The sequence below is a fragment of the Mustela putorius genome, unplaced genomic scaffold (genome assembly GCF_011764305.1).
Source record: "Mustela putorius furo isolate JIRA1106 unplaced genomic scaffold, ASM1176430v1.1 tig00000083_pilon_pilon_pilon, whole genome shotgun sequence".
NCBI classification, from domain to species: Eukaryota; Metazoa; Chordata; class Mammalia; order Carnivora; family Mustelidae; genus Mustela; species Mustela putorius.
In genome coordinates, this window is record NW_025421273.1 from 6,535,372 (window position 1) to 6,553,788 (window position 18,417).

At 38.3% G+C, this 18,417-nt stretch overlaps 1 protein-coding gene across 7 annotated transcripts in view; it reads right to left on the reverse strand.

The window, feature by feature from the left end:
* ELF2 (E74 like ETS transcription factor 2) overlaps nucleotides 1-18,417 on the reverse strand; it is a 101,268-nt gene that overhangs the window by 73,063 nt on the left and 9,788 nt on the right. The gene's annotated exons all lie outside the window — the stretch shown is intronic.

The window sequence follows — 18,417 nt, forward strand, 5'->3', positions numbered from 1 at the left end:
CTTAAACACAGGAAAGGAAAGTCATCCTCCATAACCCTGCAAAGCCCTCCAGCTCCCGTTCTAGTTTGCTCCTTTCTCAGAGATGAATCTAGGGGGAAATCTCCTCTAACTTCTGTTTCCACTTCCTAATTCCTTTAGGAAGTTTCTCCTTTTATGGGTTTTCTCATAAAAGAAAGGTGTTTCTCCTTTTATGGAAGTTTGGCATCTATCACCACCAAATGAAATTTTTACTAAATTCCGATTGTCAGTCAAATTCAATGGATATATCTGTTTTCACAGGACTTGATGTCTCTTAAGTATTTGACACTACTGATCATTCCCTCCTTGAAACTCTATCTTGAATTTCTCTTCTCCCTCTTTAACTACTCTTTTTCAATTCCCTCCTGTAGGCCAACCCCTAATTTTGGGGGGCTTGGAGCAAGAGTACAAATGGAAGCCTACATTCTACATGTCTAAATATTTTAAAGTTATAAATCAAGCTAACAAGATGTTAAATTATTATATTCTATCCTCCCATATAGAGGGAGGATAGAATATAACAATCTATTTTTTTTAAAGATTTTTATTTATTTATTTGACAGAGAGAGATCACAAGTAGGCAGAGGGGCAGGCAGAGAGAGAGAGAGAGAGGAGGAAGCAGGCTCCCTGCTGAGCAGAGAGCCCGATGTGGGTCTCGATCCCAGGACCCTGGGATCATGACCTGAGCTGAAGGCCGAGGCTTTAACCCACTGAGCCACTCAGGTGCCCCTAGAATATAACAATCTAAAAGGCTAAGTTCTGATTTGGAATTCTCAAACTCCCTCAAGTTCTATAGTGGCATGGGAGTCACTCAAATTCTTTGGGAGCCTTCCCCCTTTCTCTCCTCCCACCTTTAGTTCCACTCCATTCATAAGGAGCCTCATATGTATACATGTCGACATCCCATCCCACAAGTCCAAGTTCTGGCCACATGCCTGCACACAGCAGTTGCTTGGTCATCACTTAAGCCCAGAGAAGCCAATACATGTGTTCAGTCAAGAGAGGAGAGAATCAGAGAAGAGGCTTTTGAAGCGCTACATGGGCAGGGAATTCTGGGGTTCAAATACTCAGAACTTAATGTAGAAATGGTATCAAATGAACGAGTTTCCTTGTGCACCTCGCACCCCCCCGCCACCCATATCCTCATTCTATCAGTAGGGGTAAAACTCAACAAAGGCCCAATAAGGAACTCTGAAGCACAAGGCCTAGGTTCCTGCCTAGCAAAGTCAAAGAACAGTGCTTACATGGAGGTGTTTCCAGAATCCCATCCCTAATCCTCTTCTGACTCTTTATACTTTCTCTAAGCTATCTCATGTACTGCCACGGCTTCATGCAAATCTTTCTTCCACTCTAAACCATTTTAATGGGTTCCGGTTTGTCTATTAGTTTCTTTCTTTCCTTCTTTTTTTAAAGATTTTATCTATTTATTTGAGAGAGAGAAAGAGAGGACACAAGCGAGGGGAGGGGCAGAGGGCGAGGGAAAAGCAGGTTCCCCTGCTGAGCAGGGAGCTCAATGCAGGGCTCAATCTCAGGACCCCAGGATCATGACCTGAACTGAAGGCAGAAACCTAACTGATTGAGCCACCCAGGCACCCCTGTCTAGTAGACACTTTCTTGCCTCTACTTCTTTGTGAAATTAAATAGGGTATAAATAAATAGCAAGCATCTATTCCAAGATATCCCAGGCACTCCATTAATTAATTTAGTCATTCAGCAAATATTGAGCACCTATTATATGCTTACAGTTCTCAGTGCTAGAGGTACAACAGTGAATAAAGTAAAAATCCTTATTCTTATGGATCTTAAATTCCAGTGGGAAGAGATGAAAATAAAATATGTAGAGTATACATGTAGATGGTGACAAAGGCTAAGGAGACAAATGAATCAAAGGGAAAGAACATTCAGCAGGAAGAGAACTATAATTTCAAACTGGGTTGTAAGAGAAGGATTCACTAAAAAAGTGACATATGAGTAAAGATCCGAAAGTAGGGAGTGAGCTGCGCCAGTGACTGGGGGAAGAGCCCTCTAGTCAAAGGAAAGGGAAATATAGTAACTTCAGGATAGAGTACACCAGACTAGTTCAAGGATTAGCAAGAAGAGCACTGTGGCTGGAGTGAAGTGAGCAAAAGGCAAAAGGAAGAAAGAAGAAAATGGGAGAGAAAGGGGAAGGGGACATGTAGGCCCTCCTCGAGGTCTGTGACTTTTACTCCAGGAAAGAAGAGTTTTATGCACAGAGACGGATGACTTGATTATTATAGGAATCATTCAGAAGCTGGGTTGAAAACAGATAAGGGGACAGGGCATAAACAAGAAGATCAGTTAGGAAGCTACTATAATAATTAGGTGAGAAATGATAGTGGTTAGGTTCTGGAGAGGGTGAAAAGTGGTCAACTGTTGGATATATTTCAAAAGTAAATGGACAAGATTTTATAGCAATGTGAATATCGATATGAGATAAAAAGAAGAATCAAAAATGAATCCAAAGATAGCAGTCGGAGCACAATGGAATAGCCATTAAATGGGCTAGGGAAAAGTGTGGGAAGAGAAGTTCAATGTGTCTCAAACTAAACTCACTTTTTCCTCTGCTCACTAAACGTATTACCTGGGGCGCCTGGGTGGCTCAGTGGGTTAAGCCACTGCCTTCGGCTCAGGTCATGATCTCAGGGTCGTGGGATCGAGTCCCGCATCAGGCTCTCTGCTCAGCAGGGAGCCTGTTTCCCTCTCTCTCTCTCTGCCTGCCTCTCTGTCTGCTTGTAATCTCTGTCTGTCAAATCAACAAATAAAATCTTAAAAAAAAAAAAAAAGAAAAGAAAACGTATTACCTCTCCTATTGTGCTTAGCTCAGAAAGCTACCCTAACACCCACACAAGTTATCTAAAAAGTAAAGTTCTAAAGTTCAGAGTTCCTGAAAAACCATCATAATCTCTCATTCTTTTTTTTTTTTTAAGATTTTATTTATTTGACAGAGAGAGATTACAAGTAGGCAGAGAGAGAGAGGAGGAAGCAGGCTCCCTGCTGAGCAGAGAGCCCGATGCGGGACTCGATCCCAGGACCCTGAGATCATGACCTGAGCCGAAGGCAGCGGCTTAACCCACTGAGCCACCCAGGCGCCCATACTCTCTCATTCTTGACCCAATCTCTATAATCTCATATCCTCTGACCTAGCCAAGGTCTTTTTTTTTTTAAGCTTATTTATTTATTTGACAGAGAAAGAGAGAGCACAAGCAAAGGGAGCAGCAGGCAGAGGGAGAGAAGAAGCAGCCTCCCCACTGAGCAGACCCTGGGGTCATGACCTGAGCCGAAGGCAGATGCTTAACCAACTGAGCCACCCAGGTGCCCCTCAATATCACTTTCTATCACTCTCTTCCCTATCCACACAGGTACCTCCCTCATAAAAACATCAGTGAAATAACAGCTTCCAGCAGATCCTTCACTTGGTACCTCTTACCAATCTTAAAGCACAACACCTATGCCTTTCTTTCGAGGTCCTCTAAAATCCTGCTCCTCTTTACCTTTCTAATCTTACTTCCGACTACTCTCCCAAAGTATCAAATTTTTTTTTAAGATTTTATTTATTTGACAGAGAGAGAGAGATCACAAGTAGGCAGAGAGGCAGGCAGAGAGAGAGAGGGGAGGAAGTAGGCTCCCTGCGGAGCAGAGAGCCCAACGCAGGGCTCGATCCCAGGACCCTGGGATCATGATCTGAGCCGAAGGTAGAGGCTTTAACCCACTAAGCCACCCAGGCGCCCCGCCAAAGTACCAAATTTTAAAAATCTGTGTTTTGTATCACCTAAACCAGTGCCTTTCATATAGCAAATACAAAGTAAAGATATGACTGACGAATACAAGTATAAAGAAACATGTTCCCATCAGAAAAGTATCTTCACTGTTCACTACACATACCATGCTCATCCCCATCCCATCCCTTTGCTAGTCCTCTTCTCTCACCCTTTTCTTTGATTATTCAAATTCCACCTGATCCTCAAGGACAAATTTTTCCCTACAATGACATTACCTCTTTCCTACCTCTTACTATACCAGTTCTTTCAATAATATTTATTAAGCACTTACTAAATACGAAATACAGAACTATGCCAGAAACACAAAAATAGGACTCAGCCTTCAAACAGCTTAAAGTCTGGTAAGGAGAAACAACATAGAAACAATTACAATCATGTAAATGTCATTAAAGAAACTACAAAGTACAATGGGAATATAAAAAAAGGAACATCTAAGTCGACCTCGGGGAGTTCTACAGAGACTTCAGAAAGAAACCATCATTTACTCTGGGACTATTAGACAGGATAGAAATTGACATAGCAATAAAAAGAGAAATAACTCTGAATAATAAATGTTATTCTCAGGACTGAAAAAAAACTGCAAAATGATAAAAACTGAAGTATCACTCAGAAGTAAATTCTGCTCAGACTGTTAGCTGCTTAGAGTACAAATCACACTCTCATCAGAAACAGTTTATACGTATGACTTTATTTATATAAACTACAAAAAAACAAGGAAAACCCAAACTATGATACAAGAAATAGGATACTACGGGCAACTTCCTGGCTAGCTCAGTCCATAGAGCAGGACACTCTTAGAAATAGGATACTATGTTACAAAGGGTGAATATCACTAATATATAAAGAACACTTAAAATAGAGGAATAAAGGACCAAAAAACCCAAGGGAAAAATAGAGAAAACAAGTAAACATACAATTCACTAAAGCAGATATAAAAATGGCCCTTAAACATACGAAAAGATATTCAAATTTACTCATTGGGAAATACAAGTTTTTTATAAACCTTTTTAAATAAGAGAACTTTTCTCTCAAGTTGGTGAGAATTAAAATGTATGACTTACATTCTTTTGATAAAGCTGTGCACTTATTGCTGGTGGGAATGCAAACTTATATAATTTGGTAATATCTAAACAAATTGTATACACACTTTTTTTAAAGAGCTTTTTTTTTTTTAAGATTTTATTCATTTGACAGGAAGAGAGAGAGAGAGAAAGTATAAGTAGGGCGGAAAGGCAGAGGGAGACGGAGAATCAGGCTCCCGGGTGAGCAAGAAGCCTGAGGCAGGGTGATCCCAGGACCCTGAGATCATGACCTGAGTTAAAGGCAGACGCTTAACCGAATGAGTCACCCAGGTGCCCCTAAAGAGCTTTTTTTTTTTTTTTAATTTTTGTTTATTTAATTTGTGAGGGGGGCAGAAGGAAAGAATCTTAAAGCAGACTCTGCTGAGCATGGATCTCAATCTCACAACCCTGAGATCATGAGTTGGGTGACTAACCCACTGAGCCACCCAGGCACCCCTTATAGAGCTTTACTGAGATATAACTGACATTTCATTTGGTTTGACCATTTGAAGTATATAACTAGATGGTTATTAGTGTATTAAGAAGTACAATCATCAACAGAATCTAATTTTAGAACACTTCCAGCACCAACACCCCCCCCAAAAAAGGCCCATGTGCATTAGCAGTCACTCCCCAATCTTTTCCAACCCCTAGTCCCTGACAACCATTAACCTACTTTCCTTTTTTTTTTTTTTAAAGATTTTATTTATTTGACATAGGGAAAGATCACAAATAAGCAAAGAAGCAGGCGGGGGGGTGTGGAAGCAGACTCCTCGCTGAGCAGAGAGCCCAAGGACCCTGAGATCGTGACCTGAGCCAAAGACAGTTGCTCAACCAACTGAGCCACACATGCCCCCATTAACCTACTTTCTATCTCTAGAGATTTGCTTGTACTGGCCATTTCCTATAAATAGCTTTATATAACATATGGACTTTTGTGACTGGTTTCTTTCACTAGGTATAATATTTTCAGTATTCATCTATGTGTAACGTGTGTTAGTGGAGCAACATAGGGATTAGGAATGTTACCCCTTCATGCGGTCAAAAATCCAGATATAAATTTTCACTTGACTACCAAGAGCCTACTGTTGACTGAAAGCCTTACCAATTATATAAACAGTCAATTAACACATATTTTGTATGCTATATATATTACATACTTGATTCTCAGAAGAAGTTAGAGAAAATAAAATGTTAAGAAAATCATAAGGAAGAGAAAATACATTTACAGTAGTGTGTTTATTGAAAAAAAATCGTGTGCAAGTAGATCCATGCAGCTCAAACTGGTGTTACTCAAAGGTCAACTACATTTCTTTTTGTTGCTGAATAATACTCTATTGAATAGATACATCATATTTTATTTATCCATTCATCAGTTGGTGCAAATTTGGGTTGTATTCTACTTTCTCACTATAGTAAATAATGCTGCTATGAAAATTCATGTACAAATTTTTATGTGGACATATGCTTTCATCTCTCTTGGGGATATACCCAGGCATGGAATTGCTGAAACATACAGTAACTCTATATTAACATTTTGAAAAACTTTTTTCCAAAGTAGCTACCATTTTACATTCTCATTAGCACTCTATAAAGATTCTAATTTCTCCACATCTCCATCAACACATGTTGTAGTAATCTGTTCTGCAGCAATAGATAATACATCATCCGGGTAGATACAACAATGATCATTTGATAAAACTTTATAATTAAAGGGGCACCTGGGTGGTTCAGTCAGTTAAGACCTTGCCTTCAGCTCAGGTCATGATCCCAGGGTCCAGGAATTCAGTCCCAAGTTGGGTTCCCTGCTAAGCAGGGAGCCTGCTATTCCTTCTGCCTGTCACTCCACCTGCTTATGTGCTCATGCTCTTGCTTGCTCTCTCTGAAAAAAACAAAAAAACAGCAACAACAACAAAAAAAACCCAGGAAGCCTGCCTGAGTGGCTCAGTCGGTTAAGCATCTGCCTTTGGCTCAGGTCATGATCCCAGGGTCCTGGGATCGAGTCTCACATCGGGTTCCCTGCTCAGTGGGGAGCCTGCTTCTCCTTTTGCATGCTTGTGTGCTCTCTGACAAAGAAATGAAATCTTTAAAAAATAGTTTTAAAAAATTTTAAAACCTTCAGTGACTCCCTTTCCAGTTTGGACTAAAATCTAAGTTCATTAACATGAGATACACTTTAAAAAAAAAAAAAAGAAAAGAAAAAGAAATAAACTTTATAATTAAAAACAATGCAGCCAAAACTCAATGACAAAATATTTAAACTTTCCCCTGAAACTGGGACCAGAAAAACTGTATCTACAATTGCTACATCAATTTGATTTTCACTAGCAATCCTGACCTGTAAAGTTTGATAAGAAAAAACTAAAAGGTATAAGAAATGGAAAGGAAGATAGGAAGCTATCATTGTTTGCAGATGATAAGACTATCTACACAGAAAATCCAAAAGAATCCTCAGATATCAGAGTGTTTGCAAAGTATGTGGATGTTTTTCTATACAGATGCGACAAACAGAAAATGTAATCTTTAAGAAGGATAAACAAGTAAACAGAAAATGTAATCTTTAAAAAGGACAGCAGGCACCTGGGTGGCTGAGTCGGTTAAGCATCAGCTCTTGATTTCAGTTCAGGTCATGATCTCAGGGTTCTGAGATCCAGCTTCATGTCAGGCTCCACACTGAGAGGGGAGCCTACTTAATTAAGAGTCTCTCCCCCCCGGGGGGCGGCGCCTGGGTGGCTCAGTGGGTTAAAGCCTGTGCCTTTGGCTCAGGTCATGATCTCAGGGTCCTGGGGATGGAGCCCTACATTGGGCTCTCTGCTCTGCAGGGAGCCTGCTTCCCTCCTCTTTCTCTCTGCCTGCCTCTTTGCCTACTTGTAATCTCTATCAAATAAATAAATAAAATCGTTTAAAATTTTTTAAAAAAAGATTCTCTCTCAGCCCTGTTCCCTCTCTCACTCTCAAAACAATAATGATAATAATCTTACAAATAACTAAATAGGGTAACATAATCACAAAAAAGTACAAGATACCTAAGATTCAATCTAACAAAAAATATACAAAGACCTCTATGGAGAAAATCATATAATGTATTGAAAGGAATTTAAAAAGTCTTATGTATTTGTAGAGAAAACCATGCTCACAGAAAGAAAGGCTCAATATTTTAAAGATGTCAATTCTCACCAAATTCATCTAACAAATTCAATATATTTCCAGCCAAAAATCCCAAAAGGGCTTTATCTTTTTTTAAAGATTTTATTTATTTATTTGACAGAACACAAGTAGGCAGAGAGCCAGGCAGAGGGAGAGAGAAAGAGGCTCACTGCTGAGCAGACAGCCCCATGTGGGGCTTGATCCCAGGACCCTGGGATCATGACCTGAGCCAAAGGCAGCTGCTTAACTGGCTGAGCCACCCAGGCGCCCCTCAAAGGGGGTTTTATTAAAAAAAAAAAAAAAAAAATTAACAATAGTGGGGGGGGGGAAGTATGTAAAAGAGTAAAGGGCAAAGTTAGCCAAGAACCTCCTGAAGAATTACCCTACCTAGTCTATAAAGTTAAGCAATAAGTAAAGTAAGTAATGGTGTATATACACTCAAATATCCTAATTGAACAGAATCTAAAGGCCAGAAAAAGACTCCTGCATATTGGAAACAATATATGACAGAGGCAGTGTTAAAATCAGTGAAAAAAAATTTAATAAATGGCATGAAAACAAGTAATTACCCATACAAGATATGAAATTAAATCATTACCTCACACCATTCACAAAACAAATTACAGGTATATGCTAAAGACCAAAATATACAAAATATTTTGCAAAATTAGAAGAAAATACAGACTATCTTCACAAACTCAATTAAGGAGAAATTACTAGATAAGACATGGAAAGCAAAAAAAAAAAAAAACAATTAATGAACTTGACTATACCAACTTTCTTTTTTTTTAATGCATAAAAACAGAAACTAAAAACAAAACTGAAAGACAAGAGACTGGGTAAATTTATTTCCCTCCTTCCAAAAAAGAAAACGGTGGGGCGGGGGAAGGAACTCCTACTAATTAATTATATATAATCAAAATTCTATTAAAGATTTTTTAAAAGATTTTATTTATTTATTTATTTGACAAAGAGAGAAATCACAAGTAGGCAGAGAGGCAGGCAGAGAGGGTGAGGGACGCAGGCTCCCTGCTGAGCAGAGAGCCTGATGTGAGGGCTTGATCCCAAGACCTTGAGATCATGACCTGAGCCAAAGGCAGAGGCTTAACCCACTGAGCCACCCAGGCACCCCTCTATTAAAGATTTTTATATAATTTGTATTAAGATACACATTGGTAAAAGTCAAGTGAATTCTTGACAAGGTTCTATTTGTCATGGTGTATTGAATGATGTGTGTTTATTAGATTATTAAAAATAAACAAACAGCCATGCTTATATTCAAGTGTGTCATAAATTAAGGATTATGATTCATCTAATTTTGTATAAGGAAGGGGGTTCAAAACCATATTGACATTATTAGTTTCCCACCTAAAGTGTGAAAACCTGAATTGTTTCTTTTTAAATATGTCATGTAAACTAAAAAATATTTACTAATCCCTTGACAAAGTCTCTTTTTTACAATTTAACAGGCTAGATTAATTATTTCTCATCTAATTGCTTCTTTTTTTTTTCATCTAATTGCTTCTTAATGCAATTCCTAATTTGTAAGAAAGCTATATCAGCACAAGGGTTAATTATCTTGTTTGCTATTGCAGCAATTATAGCTAAACAACAGCAGGAAGAAGGGCAATTCCATTTAAATGACTTTCAAGAAAAGGTGGAACTATAGGAGCAGAAAAATCAATGGGAAGAAGCTGATCTCCAAGGGCACAAAGAAATTTCTGGGGGATAGAAATGTTCTTTTATTTTTTCAAAGATTTATTTGAGAGACAGAGGGAAAGAGCACAAGCAGGTGAGAGAGAATCTCAAGCAAACTCTGTGCTGAGTGAGAAGCCCGACTCAGGGCTCCATCCCACCACCATGAAGTCAGGACCTGAGCAGAAACCAGGAGCCAGATGCTCAACAGACTGCACCACCCAGCTCTGTGCCTTGGGGTGATAGAAATGTTCTACATATTGATTGTGATAATGATTGCAATGCTATGAATCTGTCAAACACATAGAAATGTAACAATGAATTCCACTATATGTAAATTAAGCTTCAATAAACGACTTTAAAAGAGGGGGAGGAGTGTTTAAAATTAGAATTTAATTTATTAAAGAAACACTCTTATTCAATATTAACAATATTATGATATTAAGGACTGTAGCTTATAATCCAAATCCATAAGCAGTTTTTTTTAATAGTTCCTTTTTTTTTTTTAACAATTTTATTTATTTTTGTGAGAGAGAGAGAGCACGTTGAATGTGTAAGCAGGGAAGGGGAGCTGGAGGGAGAAGCAGACTCCCTGCTGAGCAGGGAGCCCAATGCAGGACTCAATTCAGAACTTGATACCAGGCCCCTGGGATCATGACCTGAGCCAAAGACAGATGCTTGACCAACTGAGCCACAGGCACCCATCCACATACAGTTTAATTCACAACTGACTCCTGCCCATAGAATCAGTGAATTCTCACCCCCCAAAATCCTTATCATTCTTAGCCATTTTACTGGTAAAATCAAATGTTTTTAAAACAGATTTCAATTCCTGAAATACTTCTGATTCATATAGTTTCACCATGTATTCTAATTACTGAACCACAAAATTTTATGCATCATCTATTCATCCTCAGGCTCTATGAAATAGGTATAATTATCTCCCTTATTACATGAAGACTATTTTTGACAGTATCTTTTATATTTAAGAGCTAGTATGATATAACAGTTAAGAGTCTGTTGGCTACTGCATCCTCAGAACATAGCCCGATGGGGGACTCCTTCCCAGGACTCCAAGATCATGACCTGAGCTGAAGGTAGCCACTTAACGACTAAGCCACCCAGGCGCCCCAATAAATAAACGTCTAAAAATAAGTAAGGGGCATCTGGGTGGCTCAGCCAGTTAAGTGTTCGATTCCTGATTTCAGCTCAAGTCATGATCTCAGGGTCCTGGGATCAAGTCCCACATCAGGCTGAATGCTTTTGGAGTCTCCTTGAGATTCTCTTTCCCTCTCCTCTGCCCCTTCCCCCTTGCATTTTCTCTCTCTCTCTAAATAAAACGAAATCTTAAAAAAAAAAAAAAAAAACCTTTTAAATAAATAAAAGGATAAACAGTAAGATAATGAATCTTTTAAAAAAAAATTCCTTTGAAATGGGAATGAGATCATGTTGAGGAACTATGTCTAAGAAGTATACTCTTTAGAAATAGTTGGGCCCATAAGTAAGGGCTGGAAAAATTTTGGCAGCAAGAGTTTATGTCATGGGACCTACTTTTTAGGCCAAGGTGATTGATCTAGATATTTAAAATTGGATGCTAGAAACTTACAGGAGAAGAGAAATTTACAGGATTAACGCAATTGCAGAAATTACATAGGATAAAAGAAAATTATTTTAATCTGGAAGAGATCTTACAGCTCACAGAAAATTGCATGAAACAGCTTGCCAACCATAAAAAAAGTTTTGCATTTCAAGAGTCCCATACCATGAATAACAATAACTTAATATTCTCATTTACTCATGGCCCTGACATTGTTACTCAGTTAAGATATATGTTCTTAATCTTATATATTCATATGTGAAATATGTATGAATGATATATGGATAGGGTGAACTTAGATAATCCGTGATTTCATCTAAATTGTTTAAAATATTTTTTAAAAGATTTTATTTATTATTTATTTTGTCAGAGAGAGAGAGAGAGAGAGCGCACGCACAAACAGGGGGAGTGGCAGGCAGAGGGAGAAGCAGGCTCCTGGCTGAGTAGGGAGCCCAATGTGGGACATGATCCCAGGACTGTGGGATCATGACCTGAGCCGAAGGCAGGCATTTAACCAACTGAGCCACTCAGGCATCCCTGTTTAAAATATTTTGATGCTTTCCTTGAAAACATTCTTTGGTTGGTTTCTTCAACCAAAGAACTACAATGGCCAGGTTCCCAGGTGTAACCTAATCAATGCTGACTTGTTCAACCTATTTTATGATGATTAAAATCTAATAGAGAAGTATCATCTAAAAATACTCTTGGGTCATGTGGGTGGCTCAGCTGGTTAAGCAACCAACTTGATTTTGGCTCTGGTCATGATCTCAGGATTTTAAGACTGAGTCTGTGCTGGGTGTGGAGCCTGTTGAAGACTCTCTCTCTCCCTCTCCCCCATCCATCCCCACACTTGGACATGCGCACACATGCACTTGCTCTCTCTTAAAAAAAAAAAAAGAGGAATTTAAAAATACTTTGAATAATCAAACTTTACAATTATTTAAAGAACTGATGAGCAAACAGCAAGACAAAATCAACCTGACTTGGCTGCTATCATCACCACTGGAGCTAAAAAAAATGATACTGCTGCCTAGTTATATTCCTTTAATATTACTATTCTACTCATCTCTGTTACCATTTCACATAATGGTCAAATTCTAGGGCAGCAAGAATAAGGGTCAGAATAAGTATGAAAAAGCAACCACAACAAGTAGATTTCAGAATCCAACCCATCTCGGGATGCCTGGGTGGCACAACTGGGTAAGCCCCCTGCTCAGGTGATGATATTAGGGTCCTGGGATTCAGCACTACATCAGGTTCTGTGCTCAGCACCAGTCTGCTTGGGTTTCTCTCTCCCCCTCCCTTTATACCGCCCCCACAAAATAAATAAATCTTTTTTAAAAATTATAGAATCCAACCTATCTTAAGGCTAAAGATAAGCAACAAAGTTCTGATTATTTATCAATAACCCCAAATTTATGTGACTATTCATACTCAGACTTCATGAACTATTCCTAAGAAATACTAAATTGTGGGAATAAATATGTTTAGCCATGTATATTCTGCAAATAAGCAAACTTCCAAATCAATTAAGAACCAGACAAAAGGACTTGTACTACAAGGTTTAGTTATGGAAAAAGTAATAATCAAAGTCAAGGCTTATGCCCTGACTGTTGCTCAGATGTTTTGAAAAGTCTGAAGTTTGGCCATCATAGCCTCTTGTTTATCCAAAAAGAGATACATAAAAAGCTTAGAAGACTTGTTTCAACTGGCTTATGGAAATCAAGTAACTCCTTTACAAGAGGCTAGGGCTAGAGGTGGTTGGGATATATGGCAGATTCCCAGTCATTAAGAAAGCCTAAAATCTAGTTAAGTTCTATTCCAGAAAGCAAACTGGGGGAATTTTTCTTTTTAAAGGAGGGATAAATTGCTAGTTTAGCAATTGCCATCCTAAAGACCTTAATATATTTATTTCTAAAATCTTAGCCAACTTCCTCACTTTCATGATTTAAAAAGGAAGTATAACTGCCTTATAGAAGAATCTTTTTTTAATATTCTGATTTGATAGGATATGAATCCATTAAACTCAATTTATCCTGGAGGAATGTCGATAACTAGCCTAGTTTAGAATATTTTGCATTCTTTTTCCAAACAATAAAGGGATAATAATAGGTAACATTCATATAGCACTGCTCTGTACCAGGCATTGTTTTAAATTCATTAAGTGTGTTAATCTATTTAATCTACACAATCCTACAAAACAGATATTATCCATTTCCATCTTATATTTGGGAAAACTGAAGGCATGGGGAGATTCAAATAATTTACTCAAGGTCAAGCAACAGGCAAGTGACAGAGTCACAGTTTAACGTAAGCAGTCTGGCTCCAGAGACTATCTATGCTCTTAATCTTTAAGATTTTCTGCCTCATAATTGCATAAAAGTGTTCTTGTTTTTGTTTTATTAAAACTATGAAAGAATCACATAAAACCTCTTCCACCCTACCCTAATTTCTTACTGGCTCATAACATGGACAATTAGAAGCCTTAAAGGTAAGTGGAAATTACATACATCTTATCTACATTACGTATACAGACTTTTCTTTCTGTATACGTAATGTAGATAAGGGGGGGGCGGATAGGGGGGATGAATTCTTTAACTCACAAATTGTCTCATGTTCTATAGGCCTTAGGGAGAAAGTGACAGCATTAGAAATTCTCTCTACTACTCTCTTCAAGGTTGAGTTTGTTTTTTAGAAAGAAATTTTGGCCTGGAATTCTATACTAGCAACAAGCAAAGATTCTCAGATATAAGCCTTATATCCTAATTCAAGTTTACCCATATTCCAAATAAAAAGAACTACCTGAAACCAAAATATAAACATTTTCATAGTGCTAAATATAGCTGTCTCAGTTGATGCAACATGCGACTCTTAATCTCAGTGTTGTGAGTTTGAGCCCCAGATCGGGCAAAGCGATGACCTAAAAATAAAAATCTTTAAAAGTAGACAGATAAGATAGATAGAAAGACAGATCCCCTGCAGAAGCAACTAGGGGAAAAAGTACATCTACTCTCCCACTTTGAGACCTGAAATATTTACAAGGTAGTAAAAGTTCTCAAAGTTTACAGATCCCTCCTCAGGGCCTGGCACATATAGGCCCACAGAATTATAATGGGGGCACCTGGTTTGGTCATTATGATCCCAGGGTCCTGGGATCCAGCCTCGCATGGGACTCCCTGCTCGGTAAGGAGCCTGCTTCTCCCTCTTCCACTTCCCCTACTTGTGTTCCCTCTCTGACGGTCTCTCTCTGTGTCAAATAAATAAATAAAACTTTTTTTATTTTTTTTAAAGATTATTTATTTATTTATTTGACAGAGAGAGATCACAAGTAGACAGAGAGGCAAGCAGAGAGAGAGAGAGAGAGGGAAGCAGGCTTCCCGCTGAGCATAGAGCTCGATGCGAGACTCGATCCCAGGACTCTGAGATCACGACCTGAGCCGAAGGCAGTGGCTTAACCCACTGAGCCACCCAGGCACCCAAATAAAACCTTTTTAAAAAGTTAAAAATTAAAAAATAAAAATAAAATAAAATAAAATACAAGAATCCATTAGCAGGCTTCCTCATACTCTTCTTTCCTTCCCATGAGAGGAGGGCATGCAGAACTTACACTTCCCCCATTAACAAAAATGCACCAACATATGTGCAGCGTTTCTGCCCAAGGAAGCCCATCAGAGATGCGGCACCCAAAGTTTTATGGAGGCCTGCTCACAAGGGTACCCTTTGATTGTGTATACCAAAATTCCAGACCCCCAAAAGGAAAGCAGGTGTTCAACATAAATCATATTGTTTGCAAACAGTCTAGGCACAGTGAATCATCCTTTAAAAAAAAAGATTTAAGGACGCCTGGGTGGCTTAGTCCTTAAGAGTCTGCATTTGGCTCAGGTCATGTTCCCAGGGTCCTGGGGTCCAGCCCCATATAGGGCTCCCTGCTCAACAGAAGCCTGCTTTTCCCTCTCCCACTCCTCCTGCTATGATCCTTCTCTCATTGTCAAATAAATAAATAAAATCTTAAAATTAAAGAAAGAAAAGATTTGTGAGAGAGAGAGAATCCGAATGCACACGGGCCTGCACAAGGAGAGGGTAAGGGCAGAGGGAGAGGGAGAACCAGACCCCGCGATGACAGGATCCCCCTGAGGGGGGATCCAGTCACAGGACCCTGAGATCAGAACCTGAGCTAAAGTCAAATGCTTAACCAAATGAGCCGCCCAGGCGCCCCACAGTGAATCATCCTTATCAGTTACTGGAAACACCCTGAGAGCCAAGTTACCAGATGCTAGCTATGGGCCAACCTTGCAAACAGGTCTTTCCAAAGACAGCAATGTCAAACCTAATATGTTAACTCTTTTCTGTGCAGAAAATTATTTAATTTTGTGAAGTCTGAGACTCATCTGTCAAAAGCAAAAAATAATAGAAACTACTTTACAGCTACAACGATTATTATAACTATCATGGTATTGTTACGCAGTATAATGGCAAAATTTCATAAAGATTTAAAAAAAAAAAAGAAGAAGAGGGGTGCCTGGGTGGTCAGTGTGTTAAAGCCTCTGCCTTTGGTTAGGGTCATGATCCCAGGTCCTGGGATGGAGCCCCTGCATCAAGCTCTCTGCTCAGCAGGGAGCCTGCTTCCCACCCCCCTGCCTGCCTCTCTGCCTATTTGTGATCTGTGTCTGTCAAATAAATAAATAAAATCTTAAAAAAAAAAAAAAAAAGATTTCGGAAAGATCACTTTGTGATAATGATGATGAAGACTACAGAAAGTTACAGATAATGTAAAACTTCAACTTAAAACTTAGCCTTCAACCCAGCAGCAACTTCTAGAGGAGGATAATGATCTGAAATGAAGAGACATCGACCTTATCTTTGTGCTGTAAAAGATATGCCAGGATTAAAATGCTTTATCATTGCAGAGTGCAGATATTATGATTGAGTTTAAGTGCTTAGCTATGACATGGTAGAAGAGCATCTCCACTTCCAAAAATTAAGTAAAAATTCATGAAGGCAGTCTTCCTAGAACATTCTCAACCCATCCAGATCACAAAATAAAACATAAAACATGAGTTTGTCCTGGAAGTTTATTTAAGCAAAAAAGAGGAAACAATTTACTGATCCTTTTACAAATGAATATATACTTTCTATTCTTACTAATTATAATCTAAAATTAAGATAACCATTAAATTTCAATTTAGAATGGCACATGTTTAACACAGAACTGAGATTTGTAAGAACTTAATTTTTTACTTATGTACCTAAATGATACCTACTGCAAGATTATAAACAAAATTACTCAAATTGGACAGTTGACTCATGAAAACATTGAAACTTTGGCCTTCAAGTATAGATAGAAACCAAAGGATTCTGAGATTAAATATCTATTCTGAAATCACCATATTATTTGTTTGTTTTATCCTCAATTCCTGAATTTAACTTTTCTTACATTATTTATAAAGCCTAACCTTATAATCAATCTACCACAACGTCCCACTAAGTTTCCTCATTATCACTGATTATGGCTGAGTAGAAACCTATAGAACACATAAATTACCACAGAAATTTTTTGGTTTTTGCTCTTTAGCCAAATTTATAACCCAATAATGCAAATTAACATATGCTAGTTTGGGAACCAAAAGAAATTAGCTTTATTCTATCTTTAATGAATCATCTCAAGGATACTAAAGATATTAGGGAAAAGACAGAATATTTTTTAATTGTCTGGATTTTATCCTGTCCCAAATCATCTTCTTGGCATTCCTCTGTAATGAAGTAAAAAGTGAAGAGTGTTTTTTACATGCTTAATGAAAATCTTTCTACCACCCCACCAATAAAAACTAGAAAATAAACTCCATTGGAATTGAGCCATAGCTATTTTAATCATCATTGTATATACACCTCTCAGAAGAGTGTCTGGCACATAACACACCACAATTTTAACTCCTAACTCAAGTTTTCTTTTTCTTACTTCCTTCTTCTATTCTACTATCACTAATATATATACATATGTGTCCTTTGTTAAGCCACTTTAAGTCATTTTGGGGAAAAATAAGTATCTTTTAACAACTATATCTACAATACTGAATACAGTCGGATTAAATGGTTAGTGAATAAAAGGGCAAAGAAATATATTAGATACACACTGTAAATTATTAACGCAGAGAGTAATTTATTTTTTTTAAGATTTTATTTATTTATTTGACAGAGAGAGATCACAAGTAGGCAGAGAGGCAGGCAAATAGAGAGGGAGAAGCAGGCTCTCTTGCCAAGCAGAGAGCCCAATGCGGAGCTTGATCCCAGGACCCTGAGATCATGACCCGGGCCCAAGGCAGAGGCTTAACCCACTGAGCCACCCAGGCACCCCAACACAGAGAGTAATTTAAAAATACCTTCCAAATTATGATATGAGTTGATTTGATATAGCTAGTTTATTTGAAATATATCTTCAATATACTTAAATACTAAAAAACTCTTATCTTTTTAAATTAACACATAATTTTAAAAGCATATATTAAATATTATAGAAAAGTACATTTAATTTTACTTATTTTTATTTATTTATGTGTGAGAGAGAGAGAGCACACGAGGCGAGCGGGAGCAGAAGGAGTGGATGAAGCAGACTCCCTGCCGAGCAGGGAGCCCAACACAGGGCTCAATCTCAGGACCCCAGAATCAAGACCTGACCTAAAGGCAGCCACTTAACTAACTGAGCCACCCAAGTGCCCCTAGAAAAATACATTTAAATTTTTTTTTTGTTCTTTATTTATTTGAGAGAGAGCACAAGCGGGGTAAGGAGCAGAAGCAGAAGCAGACTAGACCAGAGAGAGGGACAGAGAGAGAAGCAGACTCTCCTCTGAGCAGGGATCCTGATGCGGGGCTCGATCCAGGGACTCGGGGACTATGACCTAAGCTGAAGGCAGACGTCCAACTGACTAAGCCCCCAAGGCACCCCAGGAAAGTACATTTTAAATATTTAAAAAAAAAAAATACGCTACATTATAAAGGGAAATATTGGAGGTTACTACTCACTTTATAGAAACCATAGCTTACTTTTTTAAAATAAACAATAGAGGTACTTTGAAAAGGTACTTTATAGGGGCACCTGGGTGGC